The 18,800-nt window shown below is 37.4% G+C and overlaps 1 long non-coding RNA gene and 1 pseudogene across 1 annotated transcript; one reads left to right on the forward strand and one right to left on the reverse strand.

The window, feature by feature from the left end:
• Positions 1 to 3,218: 3,218 nt before the first annotated feature.
• On the reverse strand, positions 3,219 to 3,972 carry LOC116556543 (annotated as a pseudogene).
• Positions 3,973 to 4,751: 779 nt separating this feature from the next.
• Positions 4,752 to 18,589, forward strand: LOC116556790. Its single transcript, XR_004271159.1, has 3 exons — positions 4,752 to 4,777; positions 5,823 to 5,831; positions 18,475 to 18,589. It is a non-coding gene; the product is annotated as an uncharacterized LOC116556790 (long non-coding RNA).
• The last annotated feature ends 211 nt before the right edge of the window (positions 18,590 to 18,800 follow it).

Genomic DNA, 18,800 nt, shown 5'->3' on the forward strand with positions numbered 1-18,800 from the left:
CAAAAAACAGAGGAAAAGCTCCATGACATTGATCTGGGCAGTTTGGATCTGATCCCATAAGTACAGGCAACAAAATAAAAAATAGATAAATGGTATTACATACAACTAAATAGCTTCTACACAGCCAAGGAAACAATACACCGAGTGAGGAGACAACTAACAGAGTGGGAGAAAATATTTGCAAATCTTATATCTGATAAGGGGTTAATAACTAAAATACATAAGGAATTCACATGACTCAATAGCAAGAAAACGACCCAATGAAAAAATGGGCAAAAGATTTGAATAGACATTTTTGAAAAGAAGACATCCAAATGACCAAGAGGTATATGAAAAAATACTCAACATCACTAATCAACAAGGAAATGCAAATTAAGTCACAGTGACGTATCACCTCACACCTGTTAGAATGGGTAGTATCAAAAAGCCAAAACAAGTGTTGGTGAAGATGTGGAGAAAAGGAAACTCTTGTAAACTGTTGGAGGGGATGTGAATTGGTACGGTCATTATGGAAAACAGTATGGAGAGTCCTCTATTAAAAATAGAGATACCAGATACCATATGATCCAGTGTTCCTACTTCTTGGTATATCTCTGAAGGAAACAAAATTAGTATCTCAGAGAGATATCTGCATTTGCATGTTCATTGCAGCATTATGCATAATAGCCAAGAAGTAGAAAAAAAACCTCAGTGCCTGTCAGTATATGAATGGATAAAGAAATTGTGATACATGCACATGAAAGGAATTTCAAAAAGTTCATGGAAAATGCATATTATGAAAAGACTATGCATATATTTCAATTTTTTTGCACCCAAATAAACTCATAATAACTTGTTATAACATATCTGAACAGGATCTAGTTTGAAGCACTAAGAAGGATAAGACATCAGTTTGAAAAGAACCCCTATCAGAGTAACACCAATTCTGCTAAAATTAAGCAGGAAGAAGCATTAAATTTATGGTAAAGCTTGAGTAGAAGAATGGTGAAATCACTGATGTTTTACAAAATTTTATGAGGACAATGCCCCGAAGAATTCAGCAGTTTACAAATGGATAACTTGCTTTCAGAATGAGACAATGTTGAAGACTACCACAGCCGACTATCCACATTAATTTGTGAGGAAAAAGTTAATCTTGTTCATGTACTTATTGAAGAGAACTGATGATTAATAACAGAAACAATAGCCAACAGTACAGTGCAATTGTTTCAGCTTACACAATTCTGACTGAAAAATTAAAGTTGAGTAAATGGCACCCATTTGGTGGGTGCCAAAACCATTGCACCCAGATTGGCTGGCTACAAAGAAGAAAAGAGCTTTCAATGGAAATTTTAACTAAGTGGGATCAAGATACTGAAGCATTTCTTAGAATTGTAATAGTAGATGAAACATGGCTTTACCAAAATGATCCTGAAAGTGCATTCAAAACAATGGCTACTGAAAGGGGGAAGTGGTCCAGTTAAAGCAAAAGCAGACTAGTCAAAAGCAAAGGTCATGGGATTAGTTTTTTTGGGAATGCTCCATGTATTTCCCTTGTTGACTTTCTGGAGGGCCAAAGAATGATAACATCTGCTTATTATGAGGGTATTTTGAGAAAGTTAGCCATAGCATGAACGGACAAATGCCCAGGTAAACTTCATCAGAGAGTTTTCCACCATGACAATGCTCCTGCTCATTCCTCTCATTAAACAAGGGCAATTTTGTGCATTTTTTTTTTTAGATGGAGTTTTGCTCTTGTTGCCCAGGCTGGAGTGCAATGGCGCGATCTCAGCTCACTGCAACCTCCACCTCCTGGGTTCAAGTGATTCTCCTGCCTCAGCCTACGGAGTAGCTGGGATTATAGGCATGTGCCACCACGCCCGGCTAATTTTGCATTTTTAGTAGAGATGGGGTCTCTCCATTTTGGTCAGGCTGATGTCGAACTCCCGATCTCAGGTGATCTGCCCACTTTGGCCTCCCAAAGTGCTGGGATTATAGGCATGAGCCACTGCACCAGCCTGACGCAAGTTTTTATGAGAAATCATTAGGTGTCATTTTACAGTCATGATTTGGCTGACTTTCCTAGTGACTTCTTTTTGTTTCCTAATCTTAAAAAATCTGTAAAGGGCCACCATTTTTGTTCAGTTAAAAATGTAAATAAGACTGCATTGACCTGGTTAAGTCCCCAGGATAATCGGTTTCTAAGAGATGGACTAAATGACTGGTATCAACACTTACAAAAGTATCTTTAACTTGATGGAGCTTATGTTGAGAAATAAAGTTTATATTTTTAGTTATTATCTTTAAATTCCATTTCCATGAACTTTCTGAAGTCCATATATATATATACACACACACATACACACACACACACACACACACACAGATGTTTATAAGGTAATATTCAGCCACATAAAAAAAAGGAAATCCTGTCATTTGTGCCAACACAGAATGAACCTGGAGGGCATTATCCTAAGAGAAATAAGCCAGGTAGAGAAAGACAAATACTGTATGGTATCAGTTATATGTGAACTCTAAAAAATAAGAGTTGAACTCATAGAAACAGAAAGCAGAATGGTGGTTGCCAGGGTCTGGGGTGGGAGAAATAGAGCTATGTTGGCCAAAGAATACACAATTTCAGTTATAAGATGAGTAACTTCTGGGTATCTAAAGTACAGATATTAATTATATTAATAGTTAATAGCACTATTGTATACTTGAAATTTTGTAGGAGAGTAGACAGTAAGCATTCTCACAAAAAAGGCAACTATATGAGGTGATGGATATATTAAGTTGATCATGGTACTCACAACAAACCATCATGTTGTATACTTTGAATGTATACAATTTTATTTGCAATAATACCTCAGTAGAGTTGAAAACAAGCAAACAAATAAAGCAAAAATCAAAAGATTTGTACCTCAGTCCCACCACTTGCTTTCCATGTGACCTTGTGCAAGTCACTTCTCCATTCTGGCCCTTGATTTTTGATATGTAGAATAAAGATGATGGTACTTTAAAAAAGTCATTGTATAGATTAAGAATCAATGGTGTGGGAAAACATTCATTGTATATCAAACAAAAATCAGATTATAAGAATGTATCTACCATAGGACCCCAATTTTAGAAAGCAAAATATATGTATATATGTACATGGAGAAAAGATTAGAAAAATCTACCTGAAAATGTCAGTAGTGCTTGTATTTGGGTTTTTGAATTGCAGTTAATTTTCATTTTAACTAGGCAAACAACTTTATTAACCTTTCTTTCAAACTTGATTTCCAGGCTTCTTTGGCTTGATTAGCTGTAAAGAATGAATTGTGTATAAGCAAAAACTGAAAAGCGCTGCAGTATCCAAGGGGCTTGGGATTAAAAATATTAGAGATCTAGGTTTTATCAGATCCATAAACAAAAATGTCTTAAAAAATGGTAATAATGTAAAATAGGAGCTCCCAGTAACTTCTTCAAGTTTTATCTTCAGAAGTTGACTCAATTCAGTTTGCCTCATTCTTGGAAGCCTCATCAAAATTCTCCGCAAGATCTGGAACTTCATCATCCTCCTCCTCTCCAGTAACAAGTGGTGCTTTTCCATCCACAGATTGTTTGGGCAAAGCCTCAGCTAATCTCCCGAAACTAGTCAGACTACCTGCACCAAGCTGGTTTAAGATGCTGGGTAGCACTTCTGTCAGCTGCTTTGTCTCAGCATGACCTGTAATGGTGAAAGTGTTCGCTGCCAGAGATGCCTGAACTTTAGGGTTGTGAAAGTGGGTCACTGTTCCCTGGTTTGTAAACATATTCACCTCTTCAATACCAGGGATATTGTTTACCCGCAACTTCTTTAAGGAGAGCCGAAGTGTTTTTATCATCTGCGGTGACTGTTCTGTGAACCACTTTCTTCTTTCTGTGAGCAGTTCCTTTCCCACCGACGTACACTTGTGTCTGCAGTTTGGTGAGTTTTTCCTGGTTCATGATTGGTTTTTTCATCTTTTCGGAGCGGATAAGGAGCTGCTCAGGGGACTAGGGTTGGTGCTCAGGGGGTCTCAGGTGGACCAGCTGAGATTAGGTGCACACACATGGGGCACAAGATGGCAGCTGAATTGCAGTTACTTTTTAAAAAGCTGTATAAAATAAGGACTTAGGAGATAGTTGCTGAATTCTAAAGAGGTGAAGATGTTTCAGGAATGGACCAAAAGCACCAGTGTTCTATATTTGTACAACACTTTGACCAACAGATTAAATATACAGCTGGTGGGTTTGGGAGCGGCAGCCTAGCTTAAGTCATCTGAGTAGAGTGATCTTTCTTCTATGCCATGCAATAATGAAGAGTGAAAGTCAAATTGTGGTGGGCAAAAATGACGGGTAATATGAAAGAAAGAAATGGGGTCTAAATAAAAATATATTGTTTATATTTGCCTGTTCAATCAATATATCCCTACTGTGTGCCTAGTATTGTGCTGGATGCCGGAGTGGTTATGAAGGAAATAAAAGACATATGTAGTAGTTTGCAGGCCAAATAAGGAAGCAAAGCGTGGGCATGTGAGTAAACTAGACCCCTAGCTATCTGGCTCACATCTCAGGACACTCATCTATCTTGTGAGGACTTATTTGATGTATGTCTTCCCATGAAGACTGTATTCCCTGAGAATGGGATATATGTGTATCTAATTTTTAAATGTATTTATTTATTTTTTAGAGACAGGGTTTCACGATAATGGCCAGGCTGGTCTTGAACTTCTGACTTCAAGTGATCTGCCCGCCTCGGCCTTCCAAAGTGCTGGGATTACAGGCGTGAGCCACTGTGCTCGGTCGTGTATCTCATTTTTCTTGGTATCTTCTGAGCGTGCCTCTCTGATGTTGGCAGGCAATAAATAGTTGAATAAGCAGGCAACAATGTGAGAGTTTAGGGAGGAAAACAGTGCAGGCTGAAGTGGATAGAGAAGGCCTGAAGGAGAGATGGAACTTGGACCAGGTCTGAAAGATGGCTAATGTGCTTAGGAAGGAGCGATTTTGAAGACTGGAATGGAAGGAATGGGAGGAAACGACTTGCTAGACTTAGATGAAGAGTCCAAATGAGTGAGCTTTGAGTTCTGGGTAATGAGAAGGGAAAACATGGTTATAAAAGATTAACCAAAGGAAAGGGAAAGCAGGATTTAATAGAAAAAATATTAGTGTGCCTGAAGAAAATATATTATGGCTTTTTTTTTAGAAAAGAAAAAATGAAGAAATAGTCAATATTGTGACTAATTTCTTTAGGAAAGTTTATTGTATGAATCATATTGTTTGAAGGGTGAAATTATAAATGCATGTATACTCAGTGCTTTTTAAAGTTCCAGAATATCTGAAGGTATCAGATGTTTATTGTTTTTTTTAGCTGTCAATAATAAAGAGTAAATCAACTGCATATTTAATAATAATGTTTTCTAATTGCCAGGGATTGTTGTGAGTGATTTAATAACTGATTTTTATCCCCTCAATGATTCTATTGTTATTCTCATTTTACATTTGAGGAAACTGAGACACAGATTTGAATAACTTGCCTATGGTTACACATCTAGTAAGGAGAAGACCTGGGATTTGAATTTGGCCGGTATGGCTTCAGAACCTGTAAGTTTAACCTCTGAATTAGGCCTCTATCCATTTTGTGCCTAAATAATGAATGGGTAGTTGCAGAAACTGTAATCACTAATTTTAATTCAAAATATATTTAAATCATGTATGTGAATTTGAAAAGGCAAGAAGCACAGTTGAAGAGTAAATAAATATATTAAGACAGTATTGTATATAAAACAATGGTAGAGGTGTTTATGTGAAATAACTTGTGTTCATCCTTGTGTATTGCTTAGAGCAGCACTGTCTAATAGAAATATAATGCAAAGCACATATGTAATTTAAATTTTGTAGTAACCACATTAAAAAAGAAATAGGTGAAATAATTTGATAATATGTCTTATTTAACCACATGCATCAAAAATATTATAACATGTAATCAATACACAAATTATTAATGAGTTATATTCTTCATACTAAGTCTTCAAAATATGGTGTGTATTTTATGCTTAAAGTACATCTCAATTCAGACTGGCCACATTTCATGTGCTTCATAGCCACATGTTGGTGGCCATAGCTCATGGCTGTCATATTGGACAGCACAGGCTCAGCAGACTAAACGTCTTAGGAGTGACCTTATTTTTTATGTTTCCATGCATTTTTAGAGTTTCTTTGCCTTTTTTTGCATGTGCATCATACGCTGTCATTTAGTTTGGCTAAGAGATTAGATGGGCCTATTCCAATGCCTTATGAAGCCTGTTGTGTTAATAGCAGAGTTCAGGACTTCTGGGCTTCCTGCTGGTTTTGAAATTGTATAAATTTTGATTTTTCTATACAGTGAATCTGATCTGTTTGTTGTTGTTTTTTAAAAATGCATCATACTTTTAGAGTATAGGCAGATGAATCACTGAGTACTCTTTATTTTGTTTTAAGAGCGTCTGCTTTCTTTCTTGCAAAAGGAGCCCATTTGGGCTAATGAGCTGAATTCAATAGTTGCTTTCTTTTCTTCTACAAAACACCTTAAAATCTAATTCTACTTTCAGAGGAATTTCAGCAATATCCGTATCTCTCTTGATAGGTTCTCAGGGTCTACATAATTAACTTTTTATCACTAAGCTTGAGGGATTCTTATCTGTGGAACAATTATTTTCTCCAAAGCTGTTACATTTCTGTGGTGCCTATTTGCCAGAAGTTAGACTGAAGCACTCTTAGTGACTTAAAACTGAAATGAGAGAAATGGCATGCGGTAGTAATAGAAATGGATTATTGAAACAAAGTGGAAATCCATGAACATTGTATTTATGTCTTATGATTCTATTAGCCACTCAACATGAAATGTAGATTTATTCTAAATACATTTTAAATATGCATTATATATTAAATACATATATTTATAAATATTCATAAAGATAAAGAAGTATACATAAAGAAAACCTAGTAAGTATATTTCTTCACTTGAACTTTAGAAAGTTTTTGGGGATTGGCAGCATTTGAGGGGATCAACCAGGTTAAACAACTTAATGAGAAGCTAGGCAAATGTTGAAAGAATGTTATTTGTTAAATTAATAAGACTTTTCTTGCTAATAGTTTATTTTGTTGCAATGACTGGCATTGACATGAGAAGAAATTGTAGCAATGTCTTGGTCAGTGAGACAAGATGCAGGTTTTGCTGTGTCTATTAGCTACTATAATAACTAGATTGTTATCCCAAGAGAGTTAAAAATGCATGATTCTCATCGGAAGTGACCATGGGTAGCCAGAAACAGTTTTTGGGATATCCTAACCCTCCCTCACTGAATTTAACACAGAATTTTGGGGTTAATCTTGCTACCCACTGGATGTCACTGTTGCTGCACCAAAAATGTCAAGTATTTGAGCATTTTTTCAGTCCCCCAAAAGGCACATAAGAAAGCTTCAGTTAGGAATATCAGTGACAAAGCTGTGAGATGGAATAGAGAAGACCAATAGCAAGGTTTCTGGGTTGATAATTAAAATGTTAGTCTGTATCATTCTTGATTTTCACCATGACAGTCAATGAAATACTTTCATGTTGAGACTAGAGACTTGTGGAGTGACCCAGAGCTGTCTTTGATATCACGTTGGTGTTTTCATCATTTTGAAGCAGGGCAGATGTTTTTACATCTGTTCCTTCTTGTCCCAATGAGAGTTGAAAGGAGTCTTGCTTGATTGAGTCCTCTTAGATAAGGAATATGGAAATTATACTTTTTAACCTTGGTGTGACTGGACTGCTAAGTAACAAGTAGGATAAAATATCTTTCTTTTGATGGTTTGTGACAGTTTTCTGCTCCAGTGGTATAGAATTCATCTGTATTAGAGCTGTCAAATCTCAAGTATTAAGAATACAATTTTGTTATTTCTCATTTGTTTACCTCTGGTCAGTTGAAATGCTATTACTTATTGGTATATAATAGACATGCCAAAGCATTGGATTCACAAAAGAGTTATGATCCTTGAAGTTTATAGTTTTGAAAGAGTTCAAGAAGTTACATGGCATTTACATAGGAGAAGATTTGGATTTAAAATATTAGAATAAAAAATTAATATACTTAACTTTATGTCATAAGATGATCTTGCCTGTCTAGTGTTGACATTATTTAGCTTTCTAACATGTGCTATACTTAAGTGATTCAGGAAAAAAAATATTACATTTTCTGCTAAACTCCGTGAGAGCAAGTTCATTTTTTCTTATTCTTTCCAAAATCTCCAGTGCTCAGCATGGTGTTGATGGTACAGTAGGTATGCAATCATGTTGGTTGGATTGGATTAGACAGTATCCTGAGTGAGGGACTGTTAGGATGAACTGGTAAGATGTCTCTTGTAGCTTTAGGGAGTTTATGATCTAGATGGGCAGAAGGCATACTAGCAATAAATACTAGGAAAACTTTAATGGCATTACTGGTCGTAAGATCATTTTGATATCTACTACACTAGTTTATAGAACTTACAGGTATGTGGGGGTTACAGGATGTTATAATTTAAAGAGAAACAATATTTGAGAGGTAACCTTGGATAAAAGTGTCAAATTCATCTGTTTTAAAATACATAAAATATTTTCTTTGTTATGTAGGATTTAAAATTTTTAAAACTTGTTTTTCTCTCCTCTTTTGAAATACATAGGCTTTTAAGTTTATTATCTTTGCATGACTATTTGAAATTCCAAGTGAAAAAATGACTCACTTAAGATCTTGCTACTCAAAGGAAAGTCTGTAGGCAACAGCATGGGCATTACTTGAGGCTTGCTAGAAATGCAGAATTTCAGTCCCCATCTCAGACCTACTGAATCGGAATCTGCATTGTAACGACATCTGTAGGTGGTTCAAATGCTTATTAAAATTTGAGAAGCTCCGATTTGGGGTATTCGTTATGTTAGCAATAGGTTAAGGAAATGTGGAGACCTTTGTCTAGAAGGAAACAGAGGTTTATCATCTGAATGCTGTTTACTAGATTAATGAAGGGAAACAGTAGAAATAGTGTGAGTGAAATTTTTATGAAGCAGTTTGGAAAAGGCTCACTGGCACACTGAAGGAGCCATTCTGAATTGTCCAATAAATAAAAAGGTGGACAAGTCCAGACTGAGGCTTGCTCCCTCTCCAGCTGCTTAATTTCTATAGGGAGGCTGCTCCATTGATTCTCCAATATCAGATGAGCCTTAGTGATTTTTCTCTCTCCCTGCCCCAGAAACCTTGGGGCAAGAATGGCTAGACTTTTGCTTCATTTCCAGAAACTTCTTTGGGAAAAGAGATTGCTCACTTTATATAATAGTATTTTACAACTTAACCGACCTCCTCTCACAGATTACTTCCATAATGAGAAGACCAAGGACCTGTGGATTCTGCAGAACCTTTGCTTGACAAGATGCCTGTAAATGATGATGCACAGATGGGCTGGGATGAGCTTAATTCATTATTGCACACACACTACAGCTTTGTTTATTATTAATGACATGGCAGACATTTCCCTTAGCTTTGGAACTGAATAAAGCAATAACCCCACCATAAGGGAGACAGGAATTGGAAGATAATAAATATTTATCACCAAATCTCTCACTTTCCTAGCAACCACAAATGGAGGAGGAAATGAGCGTCTAATTTTTTTGAGAGCCAGTGCCAGGAAAACAAAAGCTTAAAAACATTTCATTAATCAAGCAGATTGATTGCTGTAGTTCTAGAAATCTCAATACAGTTTTTTAATGGAGGGAGATGCAATGATTGAGCACAGTTATGACACTCTTTGAGACCTGAATTCTTAGACAGATGCCACTTGCAAAAATGACTATCATCTATCAGGAGTATTGAATAATACAGTTTGGTGGGTCTTTTCACAGAGCAGTATTATTCTGCTTGTTTTCCTGGGCTAAATACACAGTACAGCAACAAAGCCATAAAACTGCACTATCTCACACAGGAAGTTGAGTTCATTTCTGGGAATTTACGAACATACTGGAATTGTATTTTAAAGATTACATGTAAATAGAGATGTGTTATGTACATAATATATGACTTTTTCTGGTATGGGACAGTGATGTTGAAGGAGTCCAACATATTCAAACTCTGTTGGAAGAAAGACTTAGCTTTTCCAGGGCCAGGAACGAATTTCCTCAATTTGTGCATTTCATTGCTATCATATAATGCTGAAGAGGAAAAGACAACTAATATGAGTTTGTAGTCCTATCACTGTAACTGATAATCAGTGTGACGTTAAGCAAGTTGTTCTGCTCCTCTGAGCCTCAGTTTCCTCATTTGATAAATGATGGGATTGAAAATGGGGATCCCTGAGGCCTCATCTTATATAAGAAGTGTGACTTTACAACTCTATTGCTAGCATTGGTTTTCTTATCTAAACCCCTATCTTTGGATATCCATATAACTTTGGCATCAAAACTGTGACAAATTTATTTGTAATTTTACTCTTTTCTGTCATCTTCTTTATTTAGCTGAGTTATATTTTATCTTTATGTTATTTGACATTCATGGTAAGCCATGAAATAACCATGATTTGGCATCTGTATCAATGGATACGTAATAGCTTTAATGAGAGTAAGCAGCATGACTGCTCCTGGCATCTTGCTGAGTTTTTGTGTCCATATTTGTTTGGTGGTGTTTGCACATGGTTCATCCTTTGGGGCTAGGTCCTCAATGAGGAAATCCTGAGGAAAGAGTTCTTTAGCATCCTTCACAAAGGAGGGAAGACAAAAGACAACAGGGGTAGAGATGAGACAGGAGACAGAAACAGAATCCGTCAGTTTTAACTATCTTTTGTTCAGCATTTGTGGTCTAATGTCGTTCTTAGCTATTATGTGGGAGTGTAGATTAAAGGAAATATTTCTTCTAGTGCACCAAAGGCAGAGGTATCTTGCATGCATTTTATGTATCAGATTAGTAATTCTCAGTACACTGGATTAAATGATCATTGGGCCAGATTTCATGGGGTGATTGAACTACTCTCAGCACAGTAGATAATGTATTTCCCATTTCCTTAACTTTGTTCCCGACCGTTATGATGCTATTTAATGCCTTGGAGATGAAATTTACTAAATGGTCCACCAGTAGACTAAACAAGTTAATACACCTCTCAAAATGTCTACCTTATACCCAGGGAGCAACTAATGCCCCATATTATCACAGCTAATATATTACAGAAATGTCAGCATGGCCATCACTATTAACATTTCACTCTTCCACCTTCTCTTCAACTTCATTATACTATTAAGGTACGACTTCCTCAACCAAAAAAGGAGCCTGATTTTAGAAATAAGGCATAGCTGTCCCTATGGATTGATGTGAATGGAGCTAGATTACTAATTTAAAAAATATGCATATTTAAATACCTAAACAATTCTTGAATTAACACTGTGAAAGAGTACTAATCATATTATCAGTGATGATCATTGGATCAAAATACACATCACTAATAGTGCATTTTCACTGGTAGTAGTTTTACATGAAATTATTTTTCAGCATCAATTCAAATACCTGTGCAATTCTGGGCCAGTGTTCTGTGCAGCTCTTGCATTTTCAAGATTCATTTTCTAATCAGTGAAATCATTTACCTCTCTTAGATGCTAGGCCAGGAGTAATGGAGCTGAGAAAGTTGTTAGCTATGACAAGGCTGCCTTTTCACTCATCTTTCTGGGAAAGTCAGGAAAAAGAACACCTTAGCATCATCTTTCTTCGCCCAAAGAGGAAACAGACACTAATCAACATTCAATTCCACCCCAAATTCAACAATTCAATTGTCCACAGCGTCATAGTGCTGTCTGTCACATGGGCTCCTAATCATGAAATCTTAAAAGAGTGGCTGGTACCTTTGGTGTTTCCCAGGTGTGATCTGATGTACTGGCCAGGACCATCAGAAGGAAGAAATGATAATGATGAGCAAAGTGGTGGCATCTCTTTTTAAAATTCCCATCACACAGTGTGACTTAGAGCCATGCAGAATGCCAGGCAGTGTGCTCTGCTTTTACAATGATAAAATCAATATGTTGGGAAAGATTTGCATTTTTATCAAGGAAAGGAACATGGCAGATTTAGGCTTCTAGCAAGTTGTCATAAACAACAGTATTAGCAGAAATGATTTAAGGAATTGAAAAATCATTGATCCTCTAAAGTGCCTTGGGGGAGCAATATTGGGAAACCAGATGAGATGAAAATTTATAGCTGTCTAGTATTTTTCGTGGTGCAATACGGAAGCTAATTTTTATGCACCTTTCTTTTAAGTCATTTGTGCATGGGTGAAATACATAGATTAGGAAGGGCAGGACCATGAAATTGACAGTGTCCGCCTAACTGTATCTGAAGTAAATTCAATCTTGTCTTGTCACGTCTTTCCTATCAAACCTGACTGTTCCCAAATGTCTGTCACCAATCTTTAGTGGTAACCAAAGAAACAGTAAATGGGACCCATATCTCTAGGGATTTGCTCACTAAAATTTCTACTTCTGTTAGGATTTCTCTCTTCATCTCCCTCTTTTTTTTAAGACGCAGTTTCGCTCTGTCACCCAGGCTGGAGTGCAAAGGCGTGATTTTGGCTCACTGTAACCTCCACCTCCTCTGTTCAAGTGATTCTCCTGCCTTAGCCTCCTGAGTAGCTGGGATTACAGGCAACCACCATCATGCCTGACTAATTTTTGTATTTTTGTAGAGATGGGGTTTCTCCATATTGGCCATGCTGGTCTTGAACTCCTGACCTTAGGTGATCCACTTGCCTCAGCCTCCCAAAGTGCTGGGATTACAGATGTGAGCCACTGTGTTCAGCATCTCTCTTCATTACTTCTTATGGTTAGATTAACAGTCTACTTTTGATTTTCACCTTTTGGAAAGACCATGAGAGGATTTAAACATTGTTTTATAATTGTTTTGATCTCACCAAAGTACTCTTTCCATAGGTTTATCATGATCTGATTCTTTGGAAAGTTTAAGCAACAGCTTATTATTGATCCTAAACCTTCTTTATGACTTCAGTCCTAAATTTTCCTACTATTATTTACTTTGCAGAGTCCTTAGGCAGTTACCTAGAATATTTCATTGTAATCACTGGGAGGGAGACACTGTAGTAGGCTTATTCCATCTTGGTCAGCACTGGAAGTCCTGATTTGTGTTTTGATAACTCAGATCTGTTGAGCAAGATAAGAGGGGATGCAGTGAGGTTTATGTGTAGGTCACCGTAGTAGTCTAGTTAGCAGATGAATAACTTGGATTAAGAAAATGGCATAGATGATGAGAAAAGTACAGGTTCAAGAGGCATGTTGGAGGCAAAATTAATTGGACTCTGATAAACTGGAAGCAGGGAATGAATGAGAAATATAAAAGGTGATTTCCATATTTCTGATTTGAAAAAGTGGATGAGTAGAGGTACCATTTGTTGAGATAGGAAGTGCTTGAAAAGGACTATTTTTAAGTGTGTGTTTGTGTGTGGAAGGAAGGGCATGGAAGGTTATGAGTTCAGTGTTGGACATGCAGAGTTTGGAGTACGTTTGTGACAACTAAGTAGGCAGATGAATGTATACACAGCTTTGGAACCTGTATGAGAGCTTTTGGCTGGATATATAAATTTATGAATTTTATACATAAAGGTAACAAAGTCATGGTTATGCTTTTACATAGGGAGTAATGATTTTATGTTGGGAAGAGAAGGGGGCCTAAAACCAAGTTTTGAAGAACTCAGGCATTTAATGGCTTGGTAAAGGAAGCACTATGAAAAGGATACTTAGAAGAACTGAACAGAAGTGTAGGAGGAAAACTAGGAAAAGGACAGTCAAGGAAAAATATTGTTAAAAAAAATTGATTGGATCACAGTGTCAAATTTCCCTAAGACATCAAAGAAGATGAAGACTAAAAAATGTCCTCTTTGTGTTTGGGTTTAGTAACATGGATGTCATTGGTGACTTTAGTATGAACCACACAGTGGAATGGAGATGTGGTAACTAGATTAGAATGAATGGAAGAATGACTAGGATGTGAGCAAATGGAGTACAAGTATAGATAACACTTGGGAGAAGTTTTTCTACGAAGCAGACGATGGAGATAGGTCATTATTTACTTGGAGGATATGGGATAGAAGGAGGTTTTTATTAAATGGGAAAAACGTAAGCATGTTTAAACTCATGAGAATGGTCTATGTGGGAGTGGATATATAAGGAATAATGAAAAAGTGAGTTCCCAGGGAGGCCTGGGGGAAAATAAGATCCAAAGCATCAAGGGATTAGCTTTACATGGGAGGCAGACCTCACCTCAACCCTAGGTAAAAGGTTGGGTTGGGGAAACCACTTGGGATGGACACAGATACACATAGGTTTCTATGTGTGGTAGCAGGAAGTTGAGGGAGCTCTTGTCTCGTGACTTCTATTTTGTCTATAAGGTATTATTAGCTGTGGTCACGTTCTGAGGGTTAGTTGGGGTGGGTAATGGGTGTTGGATTATAAGACCCTCTGAAGTTTGAGGAAATAACTTGCTGTTGAGAGGGAAGAATGAGCTATTAAAAGAAGTATATTAACCCATGGCACATTTCAACTTCATGCTTCAGCCATGTTGAACTTCTTTTAATTACTACCACCTACCATGTGCTCCTTCTTAGCTGAGCTTTTGCCTGTGTCATTACCTCTGCCTGGACCACTCTTTTTGCCTCATTCATCTTATGATTCCTTACTCATTCTTCAGGTCTCAATTTAGATACCACATCCTTTAAAAAGCCTGACTTCTATAGTGAACGAGAAGAGGTTAAGTGACCTAGGTATGTGCTTCTATGGCCACTGTTACCTTCTTTACCATAGTCCATGTTGTTGTGGTTACTTGTCTAAATTACCATGTCCCAATTAAGAGGTAAGCTCTGTGAGGTCAGGGACTACTTGGTTAGGAATGATAATAACATGGTTAGCCATAACCTGTAGCACAGAGCCTGCCACATAATAGGTGCTTAAGATACACAGTTGCTGAATGAATGCGGTGAACTCACTGTGACAAGGGAACTGGTCACATGACTAGAAGGAGGGTGGGACTCTTAATAGTGATATGTCTGGATGAAAGGTGTAATCTTTACGAGGTGCTATTCCATTAACTCAGACACTGGCCACTTTGCAGCTGAGGCATGAAGGAAAACATGAAAGAGAGGTAAGACTAGGATTTTTCTCTCCTGGTGCCTAGTGCTGGAGGGAGTGCTGACCTATGTATTCCCCAGCTGTTCTAATAACCTGATAGTGCTGAAAGGGGGGCACTGGTGGCAAAGAAAACCACCCTTCTGAATGAGGCACTCTAATTTGCATAGGACCAAATGTGGCCATGAGTCTTGGTGGCTGATTTCAACTCTGTTATTTAATGTTGCTCATTATTTCAGCAACCTGAGAATAACAGCTGGACTGTGTGGGATGAAAGCAACTTTTCAATGCAGGCAAACAGATCACGGCAGTTCTCTTGGAGAAATATTGCTTGTTAATTTGCAAAAATAAATCCCCTTTTTTTGTCCTCATTCTTAAAAAAATGCCAAGTTGCAAGATATGCACATGCATGTGTACATAAGATGAGGCAAGGACAAATTTAAACTAGAGGAAATGCTTTACAGCTAGGCTGCCTCCTTCTCCCCCAAAGGCCGATAAACTACAAATGCCATTTAGGCACTGGATTTACGGTTACTTTCGTGTATGCCCTGAAAATTCACTTATCTTCAGGGGTTACTAGTTCATGGGGAAAACAAGTTAGTACTGAGAAGTTCAATTACTCTCCTAAAATATCAGTAGCTTAGCAGTAAGAAAGCAAAACAACAGGTGCCTTTTTATATTAGATATATTCTCAAGACATCTGTAAAGGCTGGCTATAAACAGCAAGAAAGTAATAGTGGTAAATGTTACTCATTGGGAAGTTTTGGGGATGGAGGTCCTTTTTCCCAGTCTCCAGTTTGAATCTGCGACTGGTGTTCCATCATTTCACAGCATGGGTTTCTCTGCCAATGTATTGCTTTCCTTTTGTTGAATTATGGCTGTTATTTTTTCACAATGGTTGAGACATTTTCAAGGTCTTCATATAGGACTTCGGTTTTCTCTTGTTTCTGGAGTAACTTGTCTTCCTTTGGAAGACCCAACTTTGTGCTTTCGGGAGAGCACCTGCTAAGCTGGGGATTTTAGTGTTTCCTGATCTGCTTTAGCCCTCCTCAGCAGCACAGTAATGTAATCAGCTGAAGAATCTCCCAGGAGGGCTGCATTGTTAGAGTTTCTCTTTCAGTCTAAGCTATTTAATAAATGTACTTTAGGAGTATGGGGTTGATTATTGAACTACTTTCTTTGAAGATATCTGCCTTCTCCATGTGATAGCTCCTAAGAGAGTTTAGACTATGGTGAGAACTAATGTCTTGAGGTCACTTGTTTCACAGGAAGGCAAAGTATCTGATAAAAGAGCTTGGCTTTGGAGAAGGTCTGACTTTGAGAATACATGGGTATTCTCCATGGCTGAAAGAAATAGATTCATGATATAAGAAAGGACGCTGAGTGTTTCCATTAATTTATTTTATATTTGAAAATAGAAAGCGAAGAAAGCTGTGGCAAGTCATACATGTTATCTGTTATGCAGTGACACAAAACTCTTATATTTGAAAGAAATTCTTGACCCCAAAGGCAGTTCTACATAGCATGTCCTGATTTATAACGTATATATAAAGAAAAGGTGGTATGTCGTAGTGGATGAGAAGGGGATTTTGTAGTTAGAGGTCTCGGGTCTAGCTATTTGGCCTTGGGTTAGCCATTTGGTTCCCTTAAACCTGTGTTTCCTCATCTTTAAAATGGAGAAAATAGTGTGCAACTTATAGGGTTGTTTTAAGTATCAAATGAGATCAGGCAATTAAATGAAAGATCATACATGTTGCCTGACAATAAGTGCTTAATAATTGTTAATATAATTTAACAGAACTTTTTTCAGGTTCATAGTCACTTTATTTCATAGCTCAGGGAGCTACCAGGCATGTGCATGTGGTATATTTTATGTAGAGCACAGCTTGGTTTTCTTTCTCATTTCTTTGCTTCTAGTGACATTACTGCATAAGCTTCTCACAACTATTGTGAATCTTCATGAGGTTATCGGACTTTTCCTTTTTACACTAAATGTGTGGAGTTATCTTTTAGATTTTCATGGAGAAGAGTCACTGGTTTGGCCTGGAGTACACTGTTTACCAGGACAGATTTCTAGGGGGTGCCTCTGGACCACCCCCTAGAAAGAATAAACTGGTTATTTTCTACAGAAGTGACCTTGTCTAGGATGGAAAGTAAGTATATTTTTTTTCAATAAGCAAATGAAAATACAGATGGTATACATCATTTTTTCATTAAATTAAAAATAATGATGAGAGAACTATAAAGATTTTTAAGAACTTGCTTTTTATGAACAAAACATATTTGTTCTATTTTTTTCTTTCCAGCTTTTATTTTAGGTTCAAGGGATATATATGCAGGTGTGTTCCATGGGTAAATTGTGTGTTATGGGGGTTTGGTGTACAGATAATTGTCACCCAGGTAATCAGCATAATACCCAATAGGTTGCTCTTCAATCCTCACCCTCCTCCAACTCTCCATCCTCATGTAGGCCCTGGTGTCTGTTGTTCCCTTCTTGTGTTCATATGTATTCTATGTTTGGCTCCCACTTATGAGTGAGAACATGTGGTATTTGGTTTTCTGTTTCTGTGCTAATTCACTTAGGATAATGGCCTCCAGTTCCATTCATGTTGCTGCAGAAGACATGATCTCATTCTTTTTTATGGCTGCATAGTATTTCATGATGTATATGTACCATGTTTTCTTTATCCATTCAGTCCACCATTGATGGGTATGTAGGTTGATTCCATGTCTTTGCTATTGTGAATTGTGCTTCAGTGAACATACATGTGCATGTGTCTTTATAGTAGAACAATTTATATTCCTTTGGGTATATACACAGTAATGGGATTGCTGGGTCGAATGGTAGCTCTATTTTAGGTTTTTTGGGAAATCCCAAGACTGCTTTTCACAGTGGCTGAACTATTTACATTCCCACCAGCAGTATATAAGCATTTACTTTTCTCTACAATTTTGCCAGCATCTGTTATTTTTTGACTTTTTAATAATAGTCATTCTTACTGGAGTAAGATGGTATCTCCTTTTAGTTTTGATTTGCATTTCTCTAATGATTAGTGATGTTAAGCATTTTTGTTACTTGTTGGTTGCATGTATGTCTTCCTTTGAGAAGTGTCTGTTTATGTCCTTTGCCCATTTTTTTTTTTCTGTTTGATTTGGTTTGGCTCTGTGTCCCCACCCAAATCTCATCTTGTAGCTCCCGTTAATTCTCACATGTTGTGGGAGGGACCAGTGGGAGATGACAGAATCATGGCGGCAGGTATTTGCTGTTCTGGTCTCATGATAGTGAATGGGTCTTACGAGATCTGATGGTTTTAAAAATGGGAGTTTCCCTGCACAAGCTTTCTCTTTGCCTATTGCCATTCACGTAAGATGTGACTGGCTCCTCCTTGCCTTCTGCCATGATTGTGAGGCTTCCTCGGCATGTGGAACTGTAAGTCCAATAAACCTCTTTCTTTTGTAAATTGCCCAGTCTTGGGTATGTCTTTATCAGCAGCATAAAAATGGATGAATACACCATTTTTTCAACTTTTATTTTAGATTCAGGAATACGTGTGCATGTTTGTAACCTGGCTATATTGCATGATGTTCAGGTTTGGGGTATGGATCCCGTCACCAAGGTAGTGAGGATAGACCCCAGTAGGTAAGTTTTTTTTAACCCTGGCCC

This window comes from Sapajus apella, unplaced genomic scaffold (assembly GCF_009761245.1).
Source record: "Sapajus apella isolate SASKATOON/1434 unplaced genomic scaffold, GSC_monkey_1.0 scaffold17, whole genome shotgun sequence".
In the NCBI taxonomy this organism is placed as follows: Eukaryota; Metazoa; Chordata; class Mammalia; order Primates; family Cebidae; genus Sapajus; species Sapajus apella.